Source organism: Trachurus trachurus (assembly GCF_905171665.1).
Source record: "Trachurus trachurus genome assembly, chromosome: 22".
NCBI classification, from domain to species: domain Eukaryota; kingdom Metazoa; phylum Chordata; class Actinopteri; order Carangiformes; family Carangidae; genus Trachurus; species Trachurus trachurus.
In genome coordinates, this window is record NC_139907.1 from 29,741,347 (window position 1) to 29,765,168 (window position 23,822).

Consider the following 23,822-nt stretch of genomic DNA (forward strand, 5'->3'; position numbering starts at 1 on the left):
ACAACAGTAACCCAGTGTTTTTCTCTCCAGAACTCAGTGTCAGTCGCCAACAGTTACCATTGCAGTGCCAGGACTTCCTGTCTGGACAGGAAACGGGCGGAGGCAGGAAGCGATGCATGTCTACCTGGTCACCATTAGCTGTGATGTCATATGCAACAGCCAATCGGAGCCAGCGCAGGCTGAATCCTCATTGGTCTGCTCTGAGGAGATCACTGTATTTCAATGGAGAAAAAAAGAGAAAACAAATATATAAAATATGAGATTTATTCTGTAATATTATTACTATCCTGATGATAATGATTATTAATATTCTTAATTAATATTCTATTTATTATTATTGATTCAATATTATCATCTTAGTAGTAATCATGCCCTCGTCTCTCCTGTTCATTTGCTTTGTGCGTTTAACATGTTTCCCTGGTAGATCTAGAGATGTAGAGACTTCCCTGACTTCTTCCATCTCTCCTCACCCTCTCTCCCCCTCCTTTCTCTCCTTCTTCTTTTTCTACTTCTTTCTCTGCTCTTGCATCCTTTTCCAGATACTCCTTGATAACCCATCCCTGCAGTATTACTATACCTTCTCCTTTATCACACTGACCCTGACATCAGTATTGACAGATATGAACTAAATACATTATAAAGACATCTTTTGATTGAAGCTGCTGATATATAGTTTGTGTCGGTAAAGTATATATGACTTTTTTGCCAAAAAAAGGAAAAAAAAATACAAGGATCCTTTGTATTGTTTTTGTTTTTTGTTTGTTTCTTTTTTGTCACTGTCAAAACCATGAGAAACTAAAGTTCATCATGACTCTCAGTGAAAGCCATGAACCTCCAGTGAGTGGGTTACTGGCTCTGCCTCGCCACACTGGAACGCTCCGCTCTGACATCACATAGCAACAACATCATTATAATATAATACATAACGACTTTTATGATGGGTACTTATATCAGAGGTGGGCCACACTGGAAGTATTAGTATTACGCTAACCCTGCATTCAAGTGCTGTTTGATTTACATGAGTTTAAGGTTAATAACACTACTTTCTTTTTTTACTGTTGTAACAGAAGGCTGACTTTGTTCTGTATGTTTCATATGGTCAGAACATCCCAACATGTTAGTGTTAGTGTGACTCCTACGCTGCCTGTGGTGCTCAATCACAACCCACGTTGAGAATCTTTAAAGGGATAGAGTTTGACTTTGTCTGAAAACAATTCACTGTCTTACTGAGAGTGACATGTCAGTTACACACTGGAAGCATCCTGCCAGGCTCTGTCCAGAGCGAACAAAGTCCACCTCCTCATTTTAAACAGCCCATAAACACACACATCATTAAAACCGGTGACTGGTCTGAAGGCTGTGACTAATTGGTGTTGAACTCTCCTTTTTAAAGGCTCAGTCATGTCCTAAAACAGCTGGGCAGTCTAGATTTTAGAAGATATTTACTTCATAAGTTAACAATGATTTTTTTGTGGACTGTGTATGTGTGTGTTTGTGTGTTTATTCATTGCGGTGAAGGAAGAAATCACCCAGTGCAACAATGTGGCCCACTGATATATTTTAATAGTTTGTATCAGATATTTATCAGGCTTTGGATTCACACTCAGTGGGATACATTTATTTTTTGGTTTTGGTCTTTTCATAGGAATTGGTAACTTTCACAAAAAATGTAGAACAATCTCTTTCTTTGAGTAGCCAAAGATGACTGTGTCTGACCAGGAGCCTCCATCTTCTCTCCAGTTTGTACCCATAAACCACACCAACGTGAACACAGGAGCATGAATGAGTTGTGCCGTATGATATTCCTAACTCAGAGAAACTCTGACCTGACATCACTTGAAAGCAGGGTGTCGCATTCAGGTGCTCATGAACTATACAACTGGTGTATTTCTACCATGACAGTATTAAGGTGCTTGTTAAAGTCAAAAATATCAATTCACTTCAAGGCTGTAAATCAAACTACATTGTTTGACTGCTGTTCTCTCTGTACTGTATGTAGACTGAGCAACACTGAGAAACATAGAAAACCTTGTGTGATGTTATCCCACTACGAGAGCTTAGTTCAGCCCGAGCACTAACACAAAGTAGAGCGGTTGGATGCGGCGAGTCGACACAGACCGTTATCGAGGACCATTCTAATGCATCTTATGCAGTCTGTGTATCCCGAGCATTCACCAGTGCACCATACCTGAACCCCTCTGGTTCCTCTGATTCTTCCTGTCAGTGTGGTCAGTGCCAAACAAACCCACATGCTCAAAGGTCCAATGCTGCATTCAGGTCATATTGGAATGACTTGTACTCTGATACCAAGATGACATTATTGATAGTTTTTCCTAGATCTTCTTCTCCGTTGCCAGTTAAATGTAAATAGAATATCATTTCCTGATAAGAAGCTCATCCCTACTGTCTTTCCTCTATGGCCTGAATATTGTATTTCAGTATTTCTGACCTTTGACGTCTCCCCTTATCGGCTAATACCTCCACCTCTCCCCACGTTCCCCCCTCTCCTCATCTTCCTCTTTTCCTCCCCACCGTCTTCACACTTGCATGCCCATAAAGGGGGGCGTGTCTTTCTCTTTGGGCAGGACAAATTCCAGGTGTGAAACCAAGGTGCAGCACCAGGTGTGGCTTCTAATCTGACTAGCTGGTACGTTTACGATCATCCTCGATGGGATTATTGGTGCGTTAGAGGAGTTTTTAAAGTCCTGGCTCTGTTACTAACACTGTCTTCTCATTTATTCCTTTGGCTCAGATGTCAGAAAACTTCCCAGTTACCTCAAATGCACCAGATATATCTATATACATGGCACATGCTGGGTTCATGCCATGTAATCCAAAGTGGGTGATATTTTTTAAGAGATTGCAGACAAGCATCAATTGACTGGAAGGCCCACATGTCAAAGAAACAGAAAGGATTGAATTGAAACACTCACCACATTTATACTTTTCCACATTTGGCAGCTCATATTTACAGTAAACCCATTATGACGTGAACGCAGCATCAGAGCATATCCTGGCACCTGCCCAAGGAGGACCAATCAAACCCAGATAGATTCATTTAAATAAGAAGAAGCAGGTTATTGTGAAACTGCCTTTGTACTGAGTGATTCGTAACACTGGACTGAACTCAGTGTCACACTGCACATACTATAAACTATGACCAGCACTTGTAATGAAGCAATGACACACCATTCTACTACTAATGTATAAATATGATGAAGAGGATGTTTTTTCTGTAATGATATCATTGAAACTGAAGATGAATTAATAAAAATAATCCTGATTATTCTGTACCTTTTGTTTGGGAAGTTGCTTTTTTCACAAACAGTCAGTAGCCTAGCCTATATAATGACAAATTATCATCAGTGATGATTTGTCTCTGATACATTCAAGGTAGAGAAAGAGCTGCTGATCAGTCTGATGAGTCTATTTCCTCATCTTCTACTCAGGTTCCCAACTAAAGAAATGACAATGAAGTTGTCATCACCATGTGGAAGTTTATCATATTCTGTGATGCAGTTATTGATGATACTATATAAAGTTGGTGTGGCACGAACTACAAGTATTTAGAATTATGGCAACCTGCATGACTCTTTCATACACACTCTAATCAGACTTCTTTTAATGAGACAGTATTTGAAGCTGACCTTTTAATGTATCCATAATCCATCCATTGGCAATACAGTCACAGGGTGAGGGAGGCACCCAGAATAAACGTTAAATATGCACATCTCCTTTTTATATTCAAAAATATCACTATAAAGTTTAAAAACTGGGATTGTCACCATTCCATAGTGTCAGTTGAAAAGTTTAGACTAAATGAAAACAAGGAAGTGAGATCATATTTTACTTTGAGGAAGTTCAGCTTTTAAAATGATGGTCCAATAAATAAGGAATAACTTGTCAAGAGAGCTACAGATACATCCTCAGTGAACAATTTTAAATGACAGATGGCAAGTATTTTTTTAAAATACTATTTTGACAGTTTTCTTTCTGTCTTGCGTATTTTATCATCTAGCTACAGTACTGCTGTCTATTGTATTTGTACCTCAATGTGGCCTTTTGTTACTTGGCCAACTATCTGTGAACGGTGATGGTAGGCCTAGAATATGCACCGGCGCCTATGGCGCTACGTTTTTCAGTAACCAGTAATCAAAAAAGTTACTACAAGTTAGTCGCAGTTACTTGACTCAAAATAGCCTACACTTGACACTTTTTTCAGTCCATCAAGCCTTATTGTAGTGTCGCGGAGCCTGCCTGTGCGGAGGAATAGCCTACTGCGTGATTTGGTTAAGGTTAGGGGGGCGAGTCCAAGTAATCTGATATATTTCAGCATTTTATAAAAAAGTAACTTAATAGTTACTTTTCCTGGTAATTAATTCCTTTTTAATTTAAAGGGGACATAGGCTATTATGCAAAACTCACTTTTTCATAGCTTTAGTTTGTGTCTTTGCGTATCCGGAGTGCCTCCTCACCCCTTAAACGTAAGTTTTGACAACTACGTCAACATTTTGTAAACTGCCATAGTCAGAAAATGTGTCTCTTAACAAGCCGTTTTAATTTCACCCAGCTTATTACATCACAAGCCGGGTGATTTGAATATTCAAGCACTCGCTCCCATGGTTACCTCAGCTACCAGAGCGAAGATTCTAAACCGACCGTTTAGAGCAGGGCTGTGAAACTGGTGTGTAGAGAACCCAGCTGTGCTCAATCTTTTGGTTTTTCTGACCAAAGCATGTTACTAACATTACTTTGAGACATCAAGGTACCATGTCAAGAAGCAGAGATGAGCATAATATGTCCCCTTTAATTACTCAATGTAGTAGCTAATTCAGTTTCCTTTTGGAGAAAGTAACTGGTAACTTTACCTAATTTCTTTTTAAAGTAACGTGTCCAACCAGCCCTGTCACTGTGTGTGCAGCACTGAGGTAACACATAGAGGTAACAGTAGGCCTACCAGTGTGCTCTCTATGGCGGTAGTCGGTGTGTTGGCTCCGCCCCCTGTCTGGAGCTGGAAGTGACAGTCTGGAGGAGGAGCAGGACACGGAGCTGCGCTGCGAGTAGCAGGGCTGTCAGAGTGAAACTGGGAATTTTAGAAACAAAGACGCAATTACAAGCGGTTGGATTAAAACTAGTACTTATTGAAGAGCTCCCGGTTGGATTTATCCGGTACCAGAGGACGTGGACCGCGCGGGCACGGTGAGTGTTCCAGTGTTTTCGCTAGTCGGGTCTGAAGTGGCTTTGTTATCAACAGGTGCTGCAGGAAGGCGCAAGTTAGCCAGCTAGCTGCTAACGTTAGCCTGATAACGTTCAATAAAACCAACCCACCGCTGCTAAATAAAGTAAGTTTGTTTTGTGTCGATGGCTTCTCGCTAAGTGAAAGGAAAGGGCAGTAAGTTACCAGCGGAAGCCACTGTGTTTCTACTGAAATGAAGCCAGTTAGCTTCACGTCAACTCACTGCTGGACGACTTTGATAGTAGAAGTGGCTGAACAACACAGTAACTTCTCTTCGCTAACGTCACTCACTAAGTTAACACGACCAGTAGCTACATGTTTCAGCTCTCTTTCAGTTCTTCAGCTGTCAAATACCCAGAGAGAAACTAACTGGTATTTTTCGATAATATTAGCGTTACATTCTGACGTCGTGTAATTGTTAACAACAGAATACTGTGTTCAGTGTTAGTTTTGTTATCTGATCTGAGTGTTGGTTTATGTAAGTTATTGTAACATTAACGTACACTACCAGTCAAAAGTTTGGACACAGTGTTTTTTCTTTATTTTCACTAGTTTCTACATCGAAGAGTCAAACTCAAGACATCAAACCTATGAAGGAACACATAGTTACCTGTATGTAGTAAACAAAAAAGTCTTAAACAAAGCAGAATATGTTTTATATCTTAGATTCTTTGAAGTATCCATATTTAGCTTTGAGGCAGCTTTGTAAACTCCTGAACCTGAACAGTTCCAACAGTCTTGAAGAAGTTCCCAGAGGAGCTCAGCACTTGTTGTCTGTTTTTGTCTTCAACACCTCAGTTGTGTTTAGGTCAGGTGACAGATGACACTTTGGTTTTAATGAACACTTTTGTGTTTACAACATACCGTAGCTCTATATGTGCTCCTTCATAGTTTTGATGTCTCTCCAGTATGAATCTACAATGTAGAAAGTGACATAAATAAAGAAAACCCAGTGAATGAGAAGGTGTGTCCAAACGTCTGACTGGTAGTGTGTGTCTTCTCTGGCTTATCAGAAGTTTAGACTGGTTAAGAATCCACTAAAAGGTTCTAATGTGATTATAAGACCCATCTGAGGAGGCAGGAACACACGTCCTGCCCACAGCGTTCTCCAAATGTCATAAAGTTACAGATGACACATTCCATTTTTTTTTGTTCATTTCTTACATTTTCAAAATTACAAAAAAAGCTAAAAGGGCCCACAGCAAAGGTTTGACCACCCTGCATAGTTAGTAGCTAGTAGCCCCCCCTTTGGAAACTATCACAGTGTGTAAAATATCTTGTCTGATACCTTGGTCAAAGTTATCTGACAGCTCAAGTCTCCTGGGTTTCCCCTTTTCACTCTGAAACTATAGAAAAACTAAAATAATACACTGAAAATGTTTCATGTTTAACTTTCTGCCTTTTGGAGATCATGTCATCTTCCACTTGCTGAACTGTTCACATTAACAGAAATGTTGACCAGCAGTGCCCAGACTTTTGTATGCCACTGTGTATGTTGTTTTCAAGTGAAGTAAGCTGGTCTCTGTTAGAGAATGGTATGTGTGGAGCTGTGGTAGCATAAGATTGCACCAATGATAACAGTATTTAAACCGTTTTCCTTTCTGTTTGCTTTCTCGTTTGTAACCTTCACATTAGTCAGGATTGTGGATATCACATAGGTGAAAAATGAGCAACACTGTTGCTTATACTGTATAGAGAATGTGAAGCTGACGTCACGCCGCTTTGCGCTGTGGGACGTTGGCGCCATCTTTGGAGGAACGCAAACGTAAACAGAGTGGGGAAAACGGAGGAAAACGAGCAAGAAGAAAAAGAGAAAGAAAAAGAGATGAGGAAGACGGACAAAAAGAAATGGAGAAGGGGAAGGGAAACGAAGGAGGAACGTATCGTGATAAACTCAAATTTAACGAGAAACAACGGTACACAGAAAAACTACAACTTATTAACGGTGTCGATCCCTACGTTTTGCCGTTAAGGGACTGGATTCAAGACCCAGATTTACTCCCTCCACTGACTGATCCAGACATCGTGAACTATCTCGTTTTTGGTATTAGTGCATATATTACTGTGGCATTTTTTTACGCAGCAGTACTGTCCCACCATGATTACTTTTAAGCGACTTTGGGGAACTTTTTTTAGGGAGACGAGCAAGTGTTTACATCCACGATCCTCCAAAGATGGCGCCCAACGTCCCACGGCGTGATGTAACTTCACATTCTCTATACGTGAATCAACGCAAAACACGTTGTTCGCCACAAATAAATCACAGTAGGGTCCTAACAGTGTGTGGTGGTTGCTTTTTTTTTTTTAACCTGTTTATGCTCCTGCTGCTGACCAGCACCTGACGACCTGTGGCTGTGCAGGATATTTGATTTATCTCATGTGTAGAATCTTCCAGTATGACAGATGATTCAGGGTGAAACCTAAGCCGGTGCCTTTTGGATACAAATCCTTTGGCTGGAGAGCAAAGGAAGGAGGAGGACGTGTGTGGAGAGACGCACCGACACACCGATGGCTAGAGATAGCACAGAGGCACCAGTCAGTGTGTTATCAGTGACGAGGCGCCGTCTTGAAGAGCACTGACACTGAAACGGCCTGTCGTCAGTGAATGATTCCCCCTCTGCTGTGTCATGCTGAGCGCCGGGGGCTGTCGGGCCGGATTTGATGATAACATTATGCTGCTTTGGCACTTTATCTGAAACATTGTGGTGGCTTAGTGTTTTGTGTTGCAGATGATTCTTTGTAATCTGCTGGATCAGGAGAACAATAACCAGTCAGGTTTTGCATAATAAACTTGGGAGTGGAAAACTGTTAAAATAGTTTAGGAATACACCCTTCACTTGGTGCGTTCGCCACTCAACTGTTTGGTTTGTATATTTGGTCTTGCGCTGAATTCCAGATAGTAAGATACAAATTTAGCATGTGGTTTTACACACTGTAATACATAAAAATATTTATGGATTGGGGTTGATTTAGGTGTATGGAGTGTTTTGTGAGTATTGTGTGAGTGTAGGTTTCTTCTGTGTGCCATAGAATAAGGACTGTGTATGTAGAATTTAACTCAAAGGTTGGGTTTAACTTGTAGTTACTGTGCAACAGCCCTACTGTATATAGTGTCATGAAAAAGTATTTGCCCCCTTCTTGATTTCCTAGTTTTTTGCATATTTGTCTCACTTAAATGTTTATGATCATCATTTGTAGTCCCAAAGCTTTAGAAATGTATCTGTAACATTTTCCAGACTGATAGATGTCAATGGCTTTTTATCTTTTCTTGGATTTCTTTAGATCGTGGCATGATGTGTTCTTCACTTCACTCAAACAGGTTCTATTGAAGTGATTTCTTGATTCAACAGGTCCAACAGTGATCAGGCCTGGGGCTCTCCAGAAAATTAGGTTTATCACAGTTAGTTTATGATTTAACAAGGGAGGCAATGACTTATGCTGCGTTCACATGGAGTCCGGCAAACGGCAAATGCCGCTGGACTGAACTGAAAAAAAACAGTCGGACGGCATGGCACAACAGCAAGACGCTTCACCATGTTGCTATGGCAACGTCAACACACCCGTACTCGCACGTCACGTTCGGTTGAGTTTACTGTCGCGCCAGACGGCAAAAGTTAAAATATTTGAACTCGGGAGGGCATTGCCGTTTGCCGTTGCCGTGCACGGTATTTTTTGCCATCCTCCCCCAAGTTTTACCGTCGTCCTCTCGTCCACTAACATGGAGTCTGCCGTTTACCGGACTCCATGTGAACGCAGCATTAATCATTTAAAACTGCATTTTATGTACTAATATCCAAATTAGTTTGATGTGATGATCATAAACAGTCAAGTGTTCCAGATATGTAAAAACTGTAGATGAGAATGTTTGTGACTATAACTTAGTAAGTCAGTGGCACGGTTAACTTTCACTCTCTCACAATGATTTGGCACCGACCGACAGTGTTGCCAACTTAGCACCTTTTGTTGCTGACTTTTCAGAAACACTGAGTAACTTTTTTCTTTTCTTTTACATTTTGAAAAACAAAACACCTAGCAACAAGTGTAGCTGCTTTCACCAGCATGGCCTGTGAGCATGAGGCTGGGCTCTCCCTCCAGCACACACACCTTTCTATACTGACCACACAACACACAACATGAATACGCTTCATTACCTTAAACTTAGATATGGGGATGTTGTTAGACGACATGACAGTAATAAGTGAAGGATTTCAGCTGTGCAGACAGCAGCAGGATGGAACTGACTGCTGGTTAACATGTATTCTAAATGGACCACATGTCTAACAACAGAAACAGAAGAGCTGGCAGTATGAGAACAGCTTTATTGGGAATTGTCTTGTATTAAAATAGAGCTGACGTGGGCACGGGGATGAGGAGAGAAGCTCACAGACACACACACACTGAAACCAGCTGACTACAATGTGGTCCAGCTACGAACTGGCTTTTCACAGGTGAATGTTTAAGTGATATATTGCTTTTATAAAACGGTTACCAATAATGACAATATGAAAGAGGGATACGCAATCAATTTCATGTAGTTTTATTCAACCAGAAATACATATTATCCAATAAAATAGCCCCACTGTGAAAAAAATAGTCCCACCTCTCCAGGCGTTAGCTCCAAGTAGCTCTGCATCTCGTCTTTTCCTCCGCTTTTTTTCAGGTGAAAGTCACTGCTCAGTCCCCTCTACCATTGTTAACCCTCCCCGGAGGTGAAAGTTCACCTTAAACATGTGAATTCAACTACTTTAGTCCGTTTTTTAACATCATAAAAACATCAGCTGTCTTTTGCTACGGACGGCAACAGTGCCTTGTCATGGATACATGACAACAACTTCCATTCATACCAGTCATACATGCCTGACGCATGCATGACTGGTGATAGCCTACGCTGTGATAAGGCTTTAGAATAGTAGCTGTGGTATATGCTCATTATACCACGGTTAACAACCAATCAGATCGCCGGATTTCACCTTTCCGTTTTATAATTTCCATTAGTCTCCAGTTGTATAGGATACTGTAGGAGAGTATGTGAACTGATGCTTGAACTCTGAATTGACTTTGAGATAGGTGAGGTATGAGGTCACGTGGTGGCTAACGGTACGTTGATAAAGTCAAGGCTGACTTTTACTGACATGCATCATAAACACACAGAGAGCTGGTGAAGCATTGAGGTGAGGACAGTGGGGGGAAAAACAAAACAGAAGTCCTCTGTTCTCTGGAATGCTCTCTCGCTCCCTCTCGCTCCCTCTCGCTGCTTCTCTGACCTGATTGGGACCCAGAGCTCAGCTGCTGCCAGATCAACGGTTGTCACTAAATCAGGGTGAGACTGATACATCCAGGTCCAGAGGAATCTGGTCATCTGCTCACTGTCACTCACTTGGGTTGAATGTTCGTCCCTGCTTTGGTTAATGAATACGTTCTGTCTTTCAGTGATGTTTAGATATTGTAAAAACGTGATGTTTTTGAGGCTTTTCTGCAATTCAAAAAAGAAGAAATGAATACCTGTTGGAAATGTAATCATGAGCTTCTTAAAGGGACAGCGAGGAGTTTCTCCAGTGGCAGAACGAAAAATTAAATGTAGTGTGAAAACACTTCACTTTTCCAAAACTCCTCGTTGTCCCTTTAACATCTGTTCATCCTCTCTCATTCAGTTCATCTATGCTCCTTCTCTTCTCCTCCATTCGGCTGGGTATTTCTTAGTCTGGTACAGGCTAGTACAGCCCTTTTTAAGAATGTGCATGTATAACATGTGTGTACTGTTAAACACCAGATAAGAGTGGGCTCTGCTTCTGCTCCCAGGGACGTTCACTCTTCACACATGCTCCCTGCTTTACTCACCGTGTCATTCACAGGGAGAGTTGTTTCCCAACAGCATGGACATGTTGTGGCTACAGTGGTGATATTGACTGAGACTGAGAACGGATCTGCACAACATTTCCTCTTTTGTCTTCCTCCCAGCTCATATCACAAAGTAATAGTGCTGTTCCTTTTTTGATGGTTGAGGATGTAGTCGTCTTTTTTTGAATAATCTTTATTGGATTAATGAAGTTACCAAATTGGTTCAGCGTATCTGTTCAGAGTGAAGACTGATGTTATGTCAGATCTGGTGTGTAATTAAACCACTTTAATCCCTATCTTTCTGTTAGTGTGTGTTATCAGAGCTAGATGTTAATTAGCACTAACAGGTGCATATCACTCTGGCTCCTAAGACTCCTCAGGGCGATGCTGCTCTTGTTTATTCTGCTCTAATGATCATTATGTTGTTTCTTGCTGAGAGTGATGAGAAACAGAATAGTTGTTGTTTCGAATTTTAGAGGTCACTGCTGAAAACTGAGCATTTGAGACAGAATCACAGGCTACTCCCTGGTATGAAAATATATACACTTAGCTATCATGGTACTTTTTTTTTTTTTAGACTGTATGATACTCAACTTGCAATCAAAATAACTTGGCCTGTATTTAGTTTAATTTGAAAAGACTGGGTTCATAGATAAAGGCACATCCAGGAGGACAATCACCATGTTCTAAATGAGATGAGACTCACATTTTTCTAATCACTACATTTGAGTTGTCTGCACAGTGACTGGGTAAGGACTAAAGGTTTCTCTGTGTGCAGCATCTCCCACTAACCTGCATGTGAGGTGTTTGACAGACAAAATAACCTCTCTCTAACCTGCATGAATACTGACCGTTCCATCCCAGTTTGAGGGCACATCCAGTGACACATCCTAACTACCGGTATTCTGTAGCACAGGGTTATCACTAACCCTGTGCTACAGAGTTAGTGATGTGCTCTCATTACGTGACGAGGACTTGAATGGCGCCGCTGTGATGAGAAGCGGGACTCGGGAGTCGGGACTGGACCGCTTCGGTACGGATTGTCACAACAGTCCGTTCTTCATTGGTAAATGACGGACGGCTGTTTTTCAGGTATTGATTTAAAACGACGGGCTGGCGCTACCGCTTGTCCGCGTCTCATTTCAGAGAGAGAGAGAGAGAGAGAGAGAGAGAGAGAGAAGGGGGGGCGGGCGGGCGCGAACTTGTGCAGTGCTCATGCAGACTGCACACTCTCTGACGCACGACGAAGGTGCGTTCAGGTACCGAAATGTGGTACCGATTGACTTTATGTGAATCGATACTCAGTACTTTGGTGGGAATTCGGTCGGTACCAAAAAAGTACCGAATTTCGGTACCCATCCCTAGGCACAGTCAGATTAACAAAACTTTTCCACGTGTAAAGTGCAGCACTAACAGTTTCAGGGTTCAGTACATACAGTATATCGTTACACCCCTAGTTAGACCTGTTTTCAGTGTTTAGATGTTTGTCATGTTCTGTCCCACTTACAATTACTAAGCTGATATAATATAGAAATGTGTCTTGTATCTGAAGTGTGTTGTCAGGGCTGTTGAGTCATTGATCAGAGGTACGGTATGAAGCTGCTAACTCTTTCTGACAGGACAGTCAGCTCAGCTGTAAGATACTCTCTACTCTACTCCACTCTACTCTGCTCTACTCTACTCTAGTTTTCTGTCTGAGGGGCACGTTGAATCAATAATTCCTTCTTCTTTTTTTAATCATAAAAATGATTTCAATCTATATATTTAAATATCTTCTTCAATAAAAATCTTCTTTCCAATTCCAATTGTGTTCCTGGTTTAGAGGTTGGTAAATATGGTCATCTGTCGTCCTGTTGTCTAAAGACAGAAACAGAAGAACCTGTATACAAGAGAAGCAAACAGAGTAGGAGGGAAGCAAACAGATAGCCAGTGAAACCAGCTGCAGGAGACAGAATGCAAATAGCACACGGCCCAGCCCGAGCCATGCCAAAGGATCTGACCTAGTCCTGTTAAATGTTTGTTTTAGGGATATTTTCACCTATAGAGGCTCACTGTGGTGCTCCATCATCCTCCATGCTTAGAATGAATGAAACAAAGAGCTGAACACAGTGGATGTTGTTGTACTGAGGTGATGTGTCTTATCTCTGTGGATGTGCGTCTGCCACAAAGCCTCTCTCTCTTCTCTTCCTTATTGGTGTGTGTCTCACTCCACAACTCCATACATCTTCCCTAGCTAGAAAGAGAAACATGTGGTTGGGGCTTGTTATGGTTCCTATCACCGTTCTTGGAGGCAGGCCCACAATGAGGAAGTACAGCTCCCAATCTAAGCAGGTTGCTAAACTCCTCCAGATGACATCACCTGAAGCAATCATGCAGCTCGGAGCAAGGAGTTGTTCTAATGCAGGGAATGCACAGTGATGTCATATGGTGTTCATTAGGGTGGGGCAGTATCCACGTTTTGATACTGTTAGACCTCCTCCACAGTTCCCGGGGTATACCGTATTACTGTGACCAGTTAAGAGTCATGTTTGTCGGACAGAGTCACCAAAATGTGGATAACTGTGAAAAGAGGTCAGATGAGCTGTCAGAGGAGCTCTGCTCTTCCTCTCTTTGACCTGCTGTTTGGCTGCACTTTGTATAAAAGAGTTCAACATTGAAAGATGTAACACCATCTGAGCACCAATCAGCTGAGCCAGAGCACAGTGGATGTGGAGCTGCACAGCTGTAGCAGTATGTGTGTTTGTGTTATAAGATTAGCAAGAAAATAAACATCTTTGATCGTCCTCTCAGTCGCCAAAAGGAAAACATTATACTATTGGAGTCAAATTGAAAACTTAACCTCATACACTCATTATTAACACATTAAATAAATCATATTTGACATTATATCAGACCCTTATGAACACATTGCAGTTTTTTTGAATGACCATTGCTATTTTTAAGATCCTGCGGGATACTTTATTACCACATTACCACCCAACCCTGCTGTTCACACTGTCCAAACTGGAGCCATGGGAAACAAGTTGACAACTTGTCAAGTTGCCCTCTAACACTGACTTGTGCCAGAAGTAACGGTGCACTGCACCTGCTGGCAAAAGAAGCCGGTTGGTGTTTGTCAGTTGCTTGTAATTGTATGTAACACATCTTAAATAAACAAGTGCCACACTCAGATGATCCTACAGCACACATGAGACTTTGAGTTTACACCTTGGTCCTGCCTAATGCCCCAAAGGCAGAAATGTTTGAGTAGTTCATCTTTGAGGAAATACCATTCCACCTGATTGTTATTGTCATATCCCTGGTCTAACCTTTTCCTTCGCTGCACATTTTAGTTTTATTTTTTATGTCAGGTTAAAATGAGGTCACTAAAAGCAAACACTGTTCAGTGGGTTGGGACATTTTGGTAGATGGCAGCCATGGTTCATTTACTGATCATCATGTACAATAGAATTTTGTATCTAGTCAAGGCTGTATAAAATAAAAGTTAAAGGGATAGTTCAACATTTTGGCAAATTCTCCTATTGCCATAATCCCTATAGTCTTCACTACATTCCAGACACTGCTGTTCGGCAGAGTGACTTCAAAAGCGCAAATAGTTCCAAGTTTTGAAACTTTCACCAAACTGTAGCCCCAATACTGAAACTTTTGTCCACTTAAACTCATTACAAATTATGAAGTCCATCACTCTCAGAATTTTACCTCAGAAACTGATTTTTCTTTTTGCAGTGGTTTCAAATCTGCCTGCACGACAGCGAATGGCTTACTCAATTTGTGAAGCCACTGTTGAACTACCACTTGTCAATTAGCTCAATGCGATATACAATGGTTTGGTTCCCGAGGTTGTGGGTTCAATTCTCAACTGGTGCAAAATGAACATTATAAGGTCAACTGTCCTGTCTTCCTATTTGTTGCTCAGAATTTGCCTAAATTTGCCAAGTAGCCCGGACCCGACCCATCGCTGCGCAGCAGCTATAATAATACGTTATTATTTCAAAGTGTGGTGGTGAATGAGCAGGCTGCCGGTAGCTCGCGGCCCCTTTCCCAAACCCGGCCGGTTGAAGTGCGTGTGCGTGCATGGGGCCGTTCAGATGCAACGTGTAGACGCGCCACCTGTATGGAAGTTTTTCTGTGCCATCTGAGTTTGAATATGAATTTCTAAGACTGAATTTTTTTAGCATCAAAATCAGACTTTGAATTTTAAAAACCATCAAATTTCTAGCACTGAATTTTTTTTTGCCTCTTGATTTTTTTTAAAATGTTGAAATAAATTCAGTGTAAAGAAAATCAATGTCTCAAAATATTCTGTTTTTCAAAATTCGACATGTAAAAAAAATTCAACATAAAAAAATCTGTATAAAAAAAATCTGTTTCTAAAGAAAATTCAACATCTCCAAAAATTCAACTACAAAAATTCAGTGTCAAAAGAGTCAACATCCGGGTCACCAGGGAGAAGCAATCGATCCCTGTCTCAATAAGGACTGCTTCTGTGTGACATGGCCACAAACTCAGGCGACGGTGCTTCGGTGAGTCTGTTTACTTTATTTGCCATTTGTGTTCGTTAAATTGAAAAAACTCTGTGTTCACATAAACGGACTGCGAGCTTGACTGTAGCTGCACCGACTCACGTGTGTGTACTGCCCGTCTATGTCCCGACAGGACTCGACAAGGCGCGCAGAGGGGAAAGTTGTATATCCGGTAATCATGGTACCAAAAATGCAGGTACTGACATATTTCTTGCGTCTCGACATTAACTTGGTACCGAAGTATCGGTTCTTGTGACAACCCCAGGCTATATGAAAACATTAACTAATGAGAAAAAATAGACGCGCAAATGGAAATTCTGGGACGCAGCTGGCCACAGTGGTCTATAACAGTTATTTAAGGAGCGCAGTCCGAGGAATAAATACTCAGAAATTAACTACGTTTCATTTTAGTAAGGAGTATGGAAAAATATGGGAAATGGGATCGTTCAGTCAAAGAGGAGCTGATGAATGCAGCTTCTGGTGAGCAGGCTGGGCCAAATACAGGTAAAGCAAGGAGAGTAGTCCAGCTAATGGGAGGACTGGTGGGTATAGACTGGTTTGTTTAGAAACTTTAGAAAGTTACCAGCCAAATTGGCTGGTGATCTAAAAAGTTAATTTAGAACCCTGCTTATGGCAATAGATGTTGAAATGCATGAAGAGACAGAAGTCACTGAGACAGCCTCAGTCCACACAAGAACTAAGGCAAATTCTCCAAGATGCAGACAACCTGCCAGTCAAGAACCTTGAAGAACTGTGTGTGAGTGTCTGGAGGACAAAAGACAAAGCCTGCATGGTCACACCAAAATCAAGTCATGATTTAGGTCTGCTGTTGACTGAACTCTGTATGAAGTTAGACCATAAATAAAGCCTGTTCATGGCATTGTTTTTGAGCATCTTCACTTTACTTAGAATGCCTAAAACCTTTGCACAGTACTGTATTTACCCTAAATATAGAGTAATGACAGTTTGCACATATCTTGTAGCTGTGGTCTCCAGCCCTTTATTGGAAGAGTGTTTTGTTTCCCATAGCTTTGCCTTGAACTGTTGCCTCAGCAAGACACGCATGCTTACACACATTCATGCATACACACCAGGGGGTAAGCTGTGGTGGCAGATGGTGTTGTGTGTGTGCGTCTGTGTAATGGGGGAGTCCTTGTTTTAGGTTCTAGATCTATAGTTCCATCTCCTGTGGAGCTTTCCTCAGCATTGTGCACAGTCCAGAAAGATGGGAGCTTATTTAACCAGGTTACCAGAGAACAGGAATCCAGTTGGAAAGATCAGCACATTATTCATAAGCCAGAGTACAGCTGGGGTTCAAGTCAAACCCCCGTTGCATCCTTTCTACTGCAACAGCACATTCAGCCAGAAACACTGCTCTTCAAATACAGCTTCAGAAAGGTGTGGATCACCACTGACAGCAGGACATGGCTCTGTTCCATGCTAATGAGTCTGACTCTGAGTAGGGAAGGATACATGAAGGCACCTGTTAGCAGTACTGACCGACCGCCTTCACTGTTCTGACTCAGGGCCAGTGGTCAGTCAATCACACAACTACTGAGAATGAAGTTTAAAAGCTGGTCTAATCAATGACACTCAGCTAGGTTTAAGTAGCTGCGTATGAAATGAATTCTAACACTCCAACATACATGTACTGTACTTATTCAAAAAAAGGTTTGACAGTTTGGTAATTACGTATGCATTTTGGCACTGCTGTTTTGTAAGGTGTGACATGCAGCCAATCAGATGCCTTTGATGATGTCACTCTTACTCAGAAAGGGTGATGGCAGAGAGCAGAGACCCACCAAAGGCTTTGTATAACTGAGCCATGCCGTTCTTATGTTAATGTCATTTACGTTAATGTGAGGCCCCGACCTGGTTACCTAGGTAACAGCTGCTGTCAACACTGTAACTGGGGTAGATTGTAGTTTAGTACTGACTAGTGCTGTTGTTACTAACCCCTGGTGGACTGCTCTTCCGTTTCTGCTGTACTAGAGCAGGACAGCCTTCTGATGTCCTGGTGGAGTATTTCTATTAGGGCTGACCCCATTATCATATTTTGATAATCGAAGCTTCGCGGACATAAAACCGATTTTAATCGAAGCTTCGACGGCCGGGGGGGTGTGCGATCGTAACGTCTGACAGGGGGGGGGGGGGGTGTAGCCGAAATAATGAAAGTAATGGCACACAAACAAACACTGCATATCTCCAAAACCAGGCAGGTTTCCAGGATGCCAAGTAGCCTATTCATTGTAATGTAACAATTGCCGATGAGAACCGGTGTCAAAAAGGAAAAAAGGATGGGAAAAAAAACAATCGATCACGGACTTTATGATCGATTACCATGGCAACGAACGAAGCTTCGATTTTTTTGGGTCAGCCGTAGGGTTGTGCCTAATTGGCGATTACAATCGTCTATCGGCGATTGGAAGGACGATTGGCGATGTTTTGGTTTCTTGCCGATTTTACACACACACACACATAGGTCGCTACTTTTTTTGATCCAATGCGCAATCTGTTTGTTTTGTTTTAATGAAGCCGCTTCTCTTGCTGCTTCCAACAGATACTCTGTCAAATGACAGTGTTTCACCAATCAAATGCAGCCACTGGCGACGTCCAATCAGACGGAGCCAGGTAGTCATATGACCGCACACAAAATCTCTGTGGTAAACAGGGTGGCCACTCCGCCTCAAATTTGAGGAAACACGTTTAGCTGGTGTTGTGGCTGTGACGCTGCCGACGCCAGCCCTGTTACTGTATGTTACAGCCCGACGAGGTGTTCACTGATATGCCACAAATAAATTACGTCCGCCATGAATAGATATCTCGGCTTTCGGCAACGCAATAGCGTTCCGTTCATTGATCATAGTGCTCTTTCTCCGTTATTAGCCCTCACACACACACACACAGAGAGAGAAGCGCGCATGCATGACAGCATGACAGCAGGGCACGGTAAAAGCGAAACTCATACGCCGCCGGTGTAGGTCTATCGGCGATCTCCAGGGAGGGCGATTGGGACGATCTGAGAATGTCAAAATCGCCCAACACTAGTCAGCCGTAATTTCTGTCCTTTGGTATGTAACAACATCTACTGCACGTCTGTCCGTCCTGGGTGAGGGATCCTCCTCTGTTGCTCACCCTGAGGTTTCTCTGATTTTTCCCTGTTAAAAGGGTTCCCATGGAGTTTTTCCTCAGTGGATGTGAGGGTCTAAGGACAGAGGATGTTGTTATGACGCCATGTAAAGCCCTTTCAGACAAACTGTTTGTAAAAACGGGCTACACAAATAAAATTGCCTTGTCTTGGTAGCAGAGCTACCGTGGTACTGACAGAGCTGAACCCTGTCAGCCTGAGCCAACCACATCATGAGTCATGATGTTAATGCGTCACTAATGTAGGAGGACCCGTCAGACGGGACACACCTTTACTCCAGATGAGTCCTGGTTGTTAACTGAATATCTGTTAGTTCTCTATTTGTTTTGGGAGCACTTTGGTGGCCATTGTCACATTGTGTTATGTTGTGTGATTATTTATTTAGTCATTGATTATTACCTGTTGTCCTGCCATTTCTTCAAGGGCTGAGTGAGAGCTGTGGCAAATACATTTCATTTCATTTGAATATTCATACAACTTGAACTTGGGTTCATGATGTAGGCAGTTCATACCAACATAGTCTCTAACAGTGGATTTTAAAGGTTTGTAGGGCCCTATGAAATCTGTTTTATTTTTTCCCAAATTCTGTGTTTTCCGTTTAAATTTTTTGAATTTTTTAAAAACTTTTTACTCATATCCTACTACCAAAAAGAGTGTGTTTTAAATGTTAATGACTGTACACAAATTAAATAGAAGTTTTAACAAACAACACTTTTCCTCCATACCTAAAGAACAAATACTGCACTATAATGGTGCTTTTCCACTAGCGCAGTACGGTACGGCACGGCCCGTTTTTTTTGCTTTTCCACTAGCCCTAGTACCTGGTACCAGGTACTATTTTAGTACCGCCTCGGCCCTGGTTCCAAGTCAGCCAAGCGATACCATAACGTGACGTCAGCCGACTGCCTTCCACTGATTGGGCAGAGCGTCGTTGCGAGTGCAACGTCCGACATGAGAATCAAACCCGGAAATTTCAAAAACACAGCGGCAACAGCACCAGCTGATCTGTACAGAGACTGTTGTTATTCCTTCACCTGAGTTAAATGTTGCTGTGTGTAAAACCACTGTGGTCTGTTAACGAGGTGCAGACGAGGGAGTTTGGAGCTGAAGAGAGGATCGAAAAAAGAGAGACGGACAATGCGGCCCCACGACGACCCCGCCCCCCCTGAGGAGGAACTAGAAGAACTCAGCTGTAGTGGAAAAGCACCTTTACCACGCAATAAGTACTTCAAGTACCAACAAAATATGTTTGCCACCCAGATTTGCTTCCCTCTACGCTCCTCTTCCATATGAAAACAGCATTTCAGTCAAATAATGTCAAGTTTCGCATTAAAAATAGAATCTGTTGGGGCTGTGTTGGTAGAGCACCCTCCCCATGTGTTGAGGCTGTAGTCCTCACTGCAGGCGGCCCCAGTTCGAATCCCGCGTCGAGCGGCCCTATCCTGTGTGTCATTCCCCTCTCTGCCTCCCATTTTCTGTCTCTCTCTCAACTCTCCTGTCCATTAAAGGCCAATTCTGTGATTCCGTGATGGTGGAAATCATAGGGCCTACAGTAGGTTTGTGCCTGTGTTGCTGTGTTTTTCTTTTCATATAGACACTTGGAGTGGTTGTGATGTGATGCTTCTCCCTGGCTGTTTGTCTTGTATTCCTCATAGTGCTGTTAGCTTACTGCTTGTTGTAGGAGGGAGACTTGTCCTCTTCATCCTCCTGTCCTCAGCCCTGTAGTGATGTCTGAGCGTCAGACTGCAGCCTGGATCCCAGACAGGGACCTTATCAGATCCTGGCTTTGTTTCCATCTGCTGCTGCTCTCTGTACTGTTGTTTTTAACATTTGCTCAGTCAACTTATTTCTTGACTCAGTTTCATCAAGACTATATGAACCTGAACAGATGTATTCTTTTCTTATATTGGAATGATCTGAAAGCAATATTAATTCTCAAATTTCCACATCTGTAATTTAAGATGTTGTCTATTCAAAACATTATTAAGATATTTTTTTCTTTTTTTTGTATCATTACATCATTTTGGATTGGAAATATATCTTCCTCTAAATGTTTAGATCTTCTTCCAAGTTTCAGTTTTGAACGAGCAGCATCTATTGTAACTAATAACACACAGGTGGTTGTGTTTGTCTCATCCATAATGAAAACGTCACTCAAACATTCACAGTGTTGGCTTCAGCTAATGGCAACAAGAGAAACCAACTGGACTCAGAAGCTCCTTTGACCTATAAAGCATAGTGTGTTGTAATGGCTCACACACACACACACACACACACACACACACACACACACACACACACACACACACACACACACACACACACACACACACACACACACACACACACACACACACACAGCATACATGACACACTCCCTTCCCCCATCTATGGAATTTTGTTCCCAGGACTACTTGGCATTCCTCACTGCTGCATCATGGGACCTCTGCTCTCGCTCTCTCCCTTTCTCTCTCTCCGTGTGTGTGTGTGTAGAGATAGTTGTTATTGTGGCACTCAGAGATAACACATCCATCCATCTTACTGTTTATTTTTACCTCCCCTCTCTCTCTTTCACTCTCATTCATTTCTACCTTGCTTGCCCTCCTCCTCTTTTCACTGTTTCTTCATCCATCTACTGTTCCCCCTATGTGTGTGTGTTTGTGTGTGTCAGGGAGACCGCCCGACAAAGCTGTTGTCATGGTTATGTGTGGAGAGTGGGGGACTGTCATGTGTGAACTACTGATTTGTAGAGAGAGGTAGAGTGACGGGTGTTTTATCTTGTGTTTGACAAAGGTTAAAGAATATCTGGAGCCAAATCCAGAGTTCAAAGGTTAGGCTATCTAACAAATGAAAACATGAAAGTGTTGTTGAGATGAAGAAAGCACATCCAGTCAGGATGGAACTGACAGAAACACAACAGACTGTCCCCAGACTGCTGCTCTTAGGTTATGTATCTGATCATCACTGTTACCAGGTGACCTGTCTGATAGGATGCTTCAGTTAAAGGGATAGTTCAACATTTTGTCAAATTGGCCCATTGCCACAATCCCTATAGTCATTAGGGCTGGGCGATAAATCGATTTTATCGATTAATTCGAATTTGTACTTTACGTCGATTTATTTTAATGAAAATCGATTTTCTCTTCAACATCCACCACCAACGCTCCCTGCTGGGCTCCCGTAGTTCAGAGTGCGCGCGCCCCCCGCAACATCTCTCCCGTGTTGTTGCTCGCTATGAAAGGAACAAGACCCAAACACTGTCACCACAATGTACCAGCTACTGCTAATGACTGCGGCACCAGTTGCCTGTACCCAACGTGGTCCGACTCTCCGACGGCCAGTGTGCTCCTGGCTGGTGTATGGCGGCGGCAACCGGACTGTCGGTGCGGCGGCGGCGGGCATCCCCAGGACAGGGCGCTGTGCATCAGGGAGAGAAGTAGGGAGACACGGGGTCTAAAGCTCGCGGAGCCGCGGTGTGCACTGTGCAGTGCGACCGCCGTGTTTTCTGCTGGCAGCAGGCTTGTTGCTCTGCGCTGCTCTGCTCTGGGGTCGGGGGTAGGGGTGTGAAACCTGCGGCCCGCGGGCCAAAACTGGTCCAGCAGGGAGTCCAATCTGGCCCTCAGAATGAATTTGCCAAGTGTGAAAATTACATAGAAGGAAGAAGAGGCATAATATTGTTGAAATTGCACATGTATTTTTATCAAAACATTTCAGATTTGTTTTGTAAAAGAATAGTTCATTAACTGTAAACATCTTATAATACAAAGGGAAAAGTTCTTTTTATTTTTACTGCCATATCATGCTATTATTTTACTGGTCCGCTCACTTGAGATCCAGTTGTGCTGTCATAGACCATAGCTTTAGGTGGGAGGGGGGGAAAATCGATTTAAATCGTGAATCGGATTTTTTGTAAAAAAAATCAGAGATTTTTTTTTTAGGCCATATCGCCCAGCCCTAATAGTCATAGCAGTAGGTTTGTTACCTTTAACTGTCAGTGCAAGCTATTAGGGCTGCCCCCGACCAAAGATTTTGTTGGTCGACCAGTGGTCGTCACTTACGGCGATTAGTCGACTAATCTGGCCCTTCAAAATAAAAGCCCCATAGCCGTTTCGGTTCAGTCATATTTTATTTTGACTTAATTTTGACAAGACACAGCTCCAAATGTTTTTTTTCCTTTTTCCTGCAACCAATCGACCAATGAAATTTTGGTCGGCTAATGATTTTTTGGTCGACCACTGCTTGGTCGACTATTTGGGGGCAGCCCTACAAGCTATTTTTAGAACAGCGGAGCAGAGCCGTGAGCTGCTCAGAGCTACGCTACGGAGGCTCATTATGGGATTTCTTGGTTTCCCTCATCAAATACACAATCCAACAACTCCACAACGCTCTGGTGGACAAGTTGTGACCTGCACATTCACCACGCTATGAAATAGTCATGTATAATTATTAGGGCTGTCAATAGATTAAAATAGATAAAAATTAACTAATTAATCTCACAATTTTCTGTAATTAATCACAATTCATTTTTGTTGTTTTAGAGGTAAATTCATGCAAAACAGCTGATGTGCGTTGCCTTCAGGGACAGTTCTTCAGCAAGCAGTCTCTGTATTTACCTCTAAAACAACTCTGTCTGGTAACGTTGTGTTATTATTTCAAGCTCACACAATCTAGGGTTGGTTGGATGATTTGATGCATCACACAGGCGTTATGGAATGAATTTAATTCAGATAAACCGAGGAGACCGAAGCGATGGAAATAATCAAATAATCTCTTTTGAAGGCTTTCTAGTCTTTTCAGATAGCTAGGGTAGGTGTTGCACCAAATGACATTACAGTAATTAATGTGTGGCTCAAACAGAGTTTTGTATTGAGTGAGTAATGTAGTTAAAGGAAGGTAATGTCTTATTTTAAAGATTATTTGCTTCATGTGTCTTAATGTTACATAACATGACTATTTCATATCGTGGTGAATGTGCAGGTCACAACTTGTCCACCAGAGCGTTGTGGAGTTGTTGGATTGTGTATTTGATGAGTTTGATGAGGGAAACCAAGAAATCCCATGAGCCTCCGTAGCGTAG

General features: G+C 42.3%; 2 protein-coding genes across 5 annotated transcripts in view; both read left to right on the forward strand.

Annotated features, from left to right (window-relative positions):
• gphna (gephyrin a) overlaps nt 1–2,907 on the forward strand; it is a 46,907-nt gene extending 44,000 nt beyond the window's left edge. For both annotated transcript variants that reach the window (XM_083998296.1, XM_083998297.1), the window contains one exon: nt 31–2,907. The gene's annotated coding sequence lies outside the window, so the exon portion shown is untranslated. The remainder of the gene's footprint in view (nt 1–30) is intronic.
• Nucleotides 2,908–5,048: 2,141 nt separating this feature from the next.
• The window catches only part of pals1a (protein associated with LIN7 1, MAGUK p55 family member a), a 39,683-nt gene continuing 20,909 nt past the window's right edge, over nt 5,049–23,822 (forward strand). For 2 of the 3 annotated variants that reach the window (XM_083998298.1, XM_083998300.1), the window contains exon 1: nt 5,049–5,199. The gene's annotated coding sequence lies outside the window, so the exon portion shown is untranslated. Of the gene's footprint in view, nt 5,206–23,822 lie in introns of all 3 variants that reach the window. The other variant, XM_083998299.1, reaches the window with a different exon arrangement.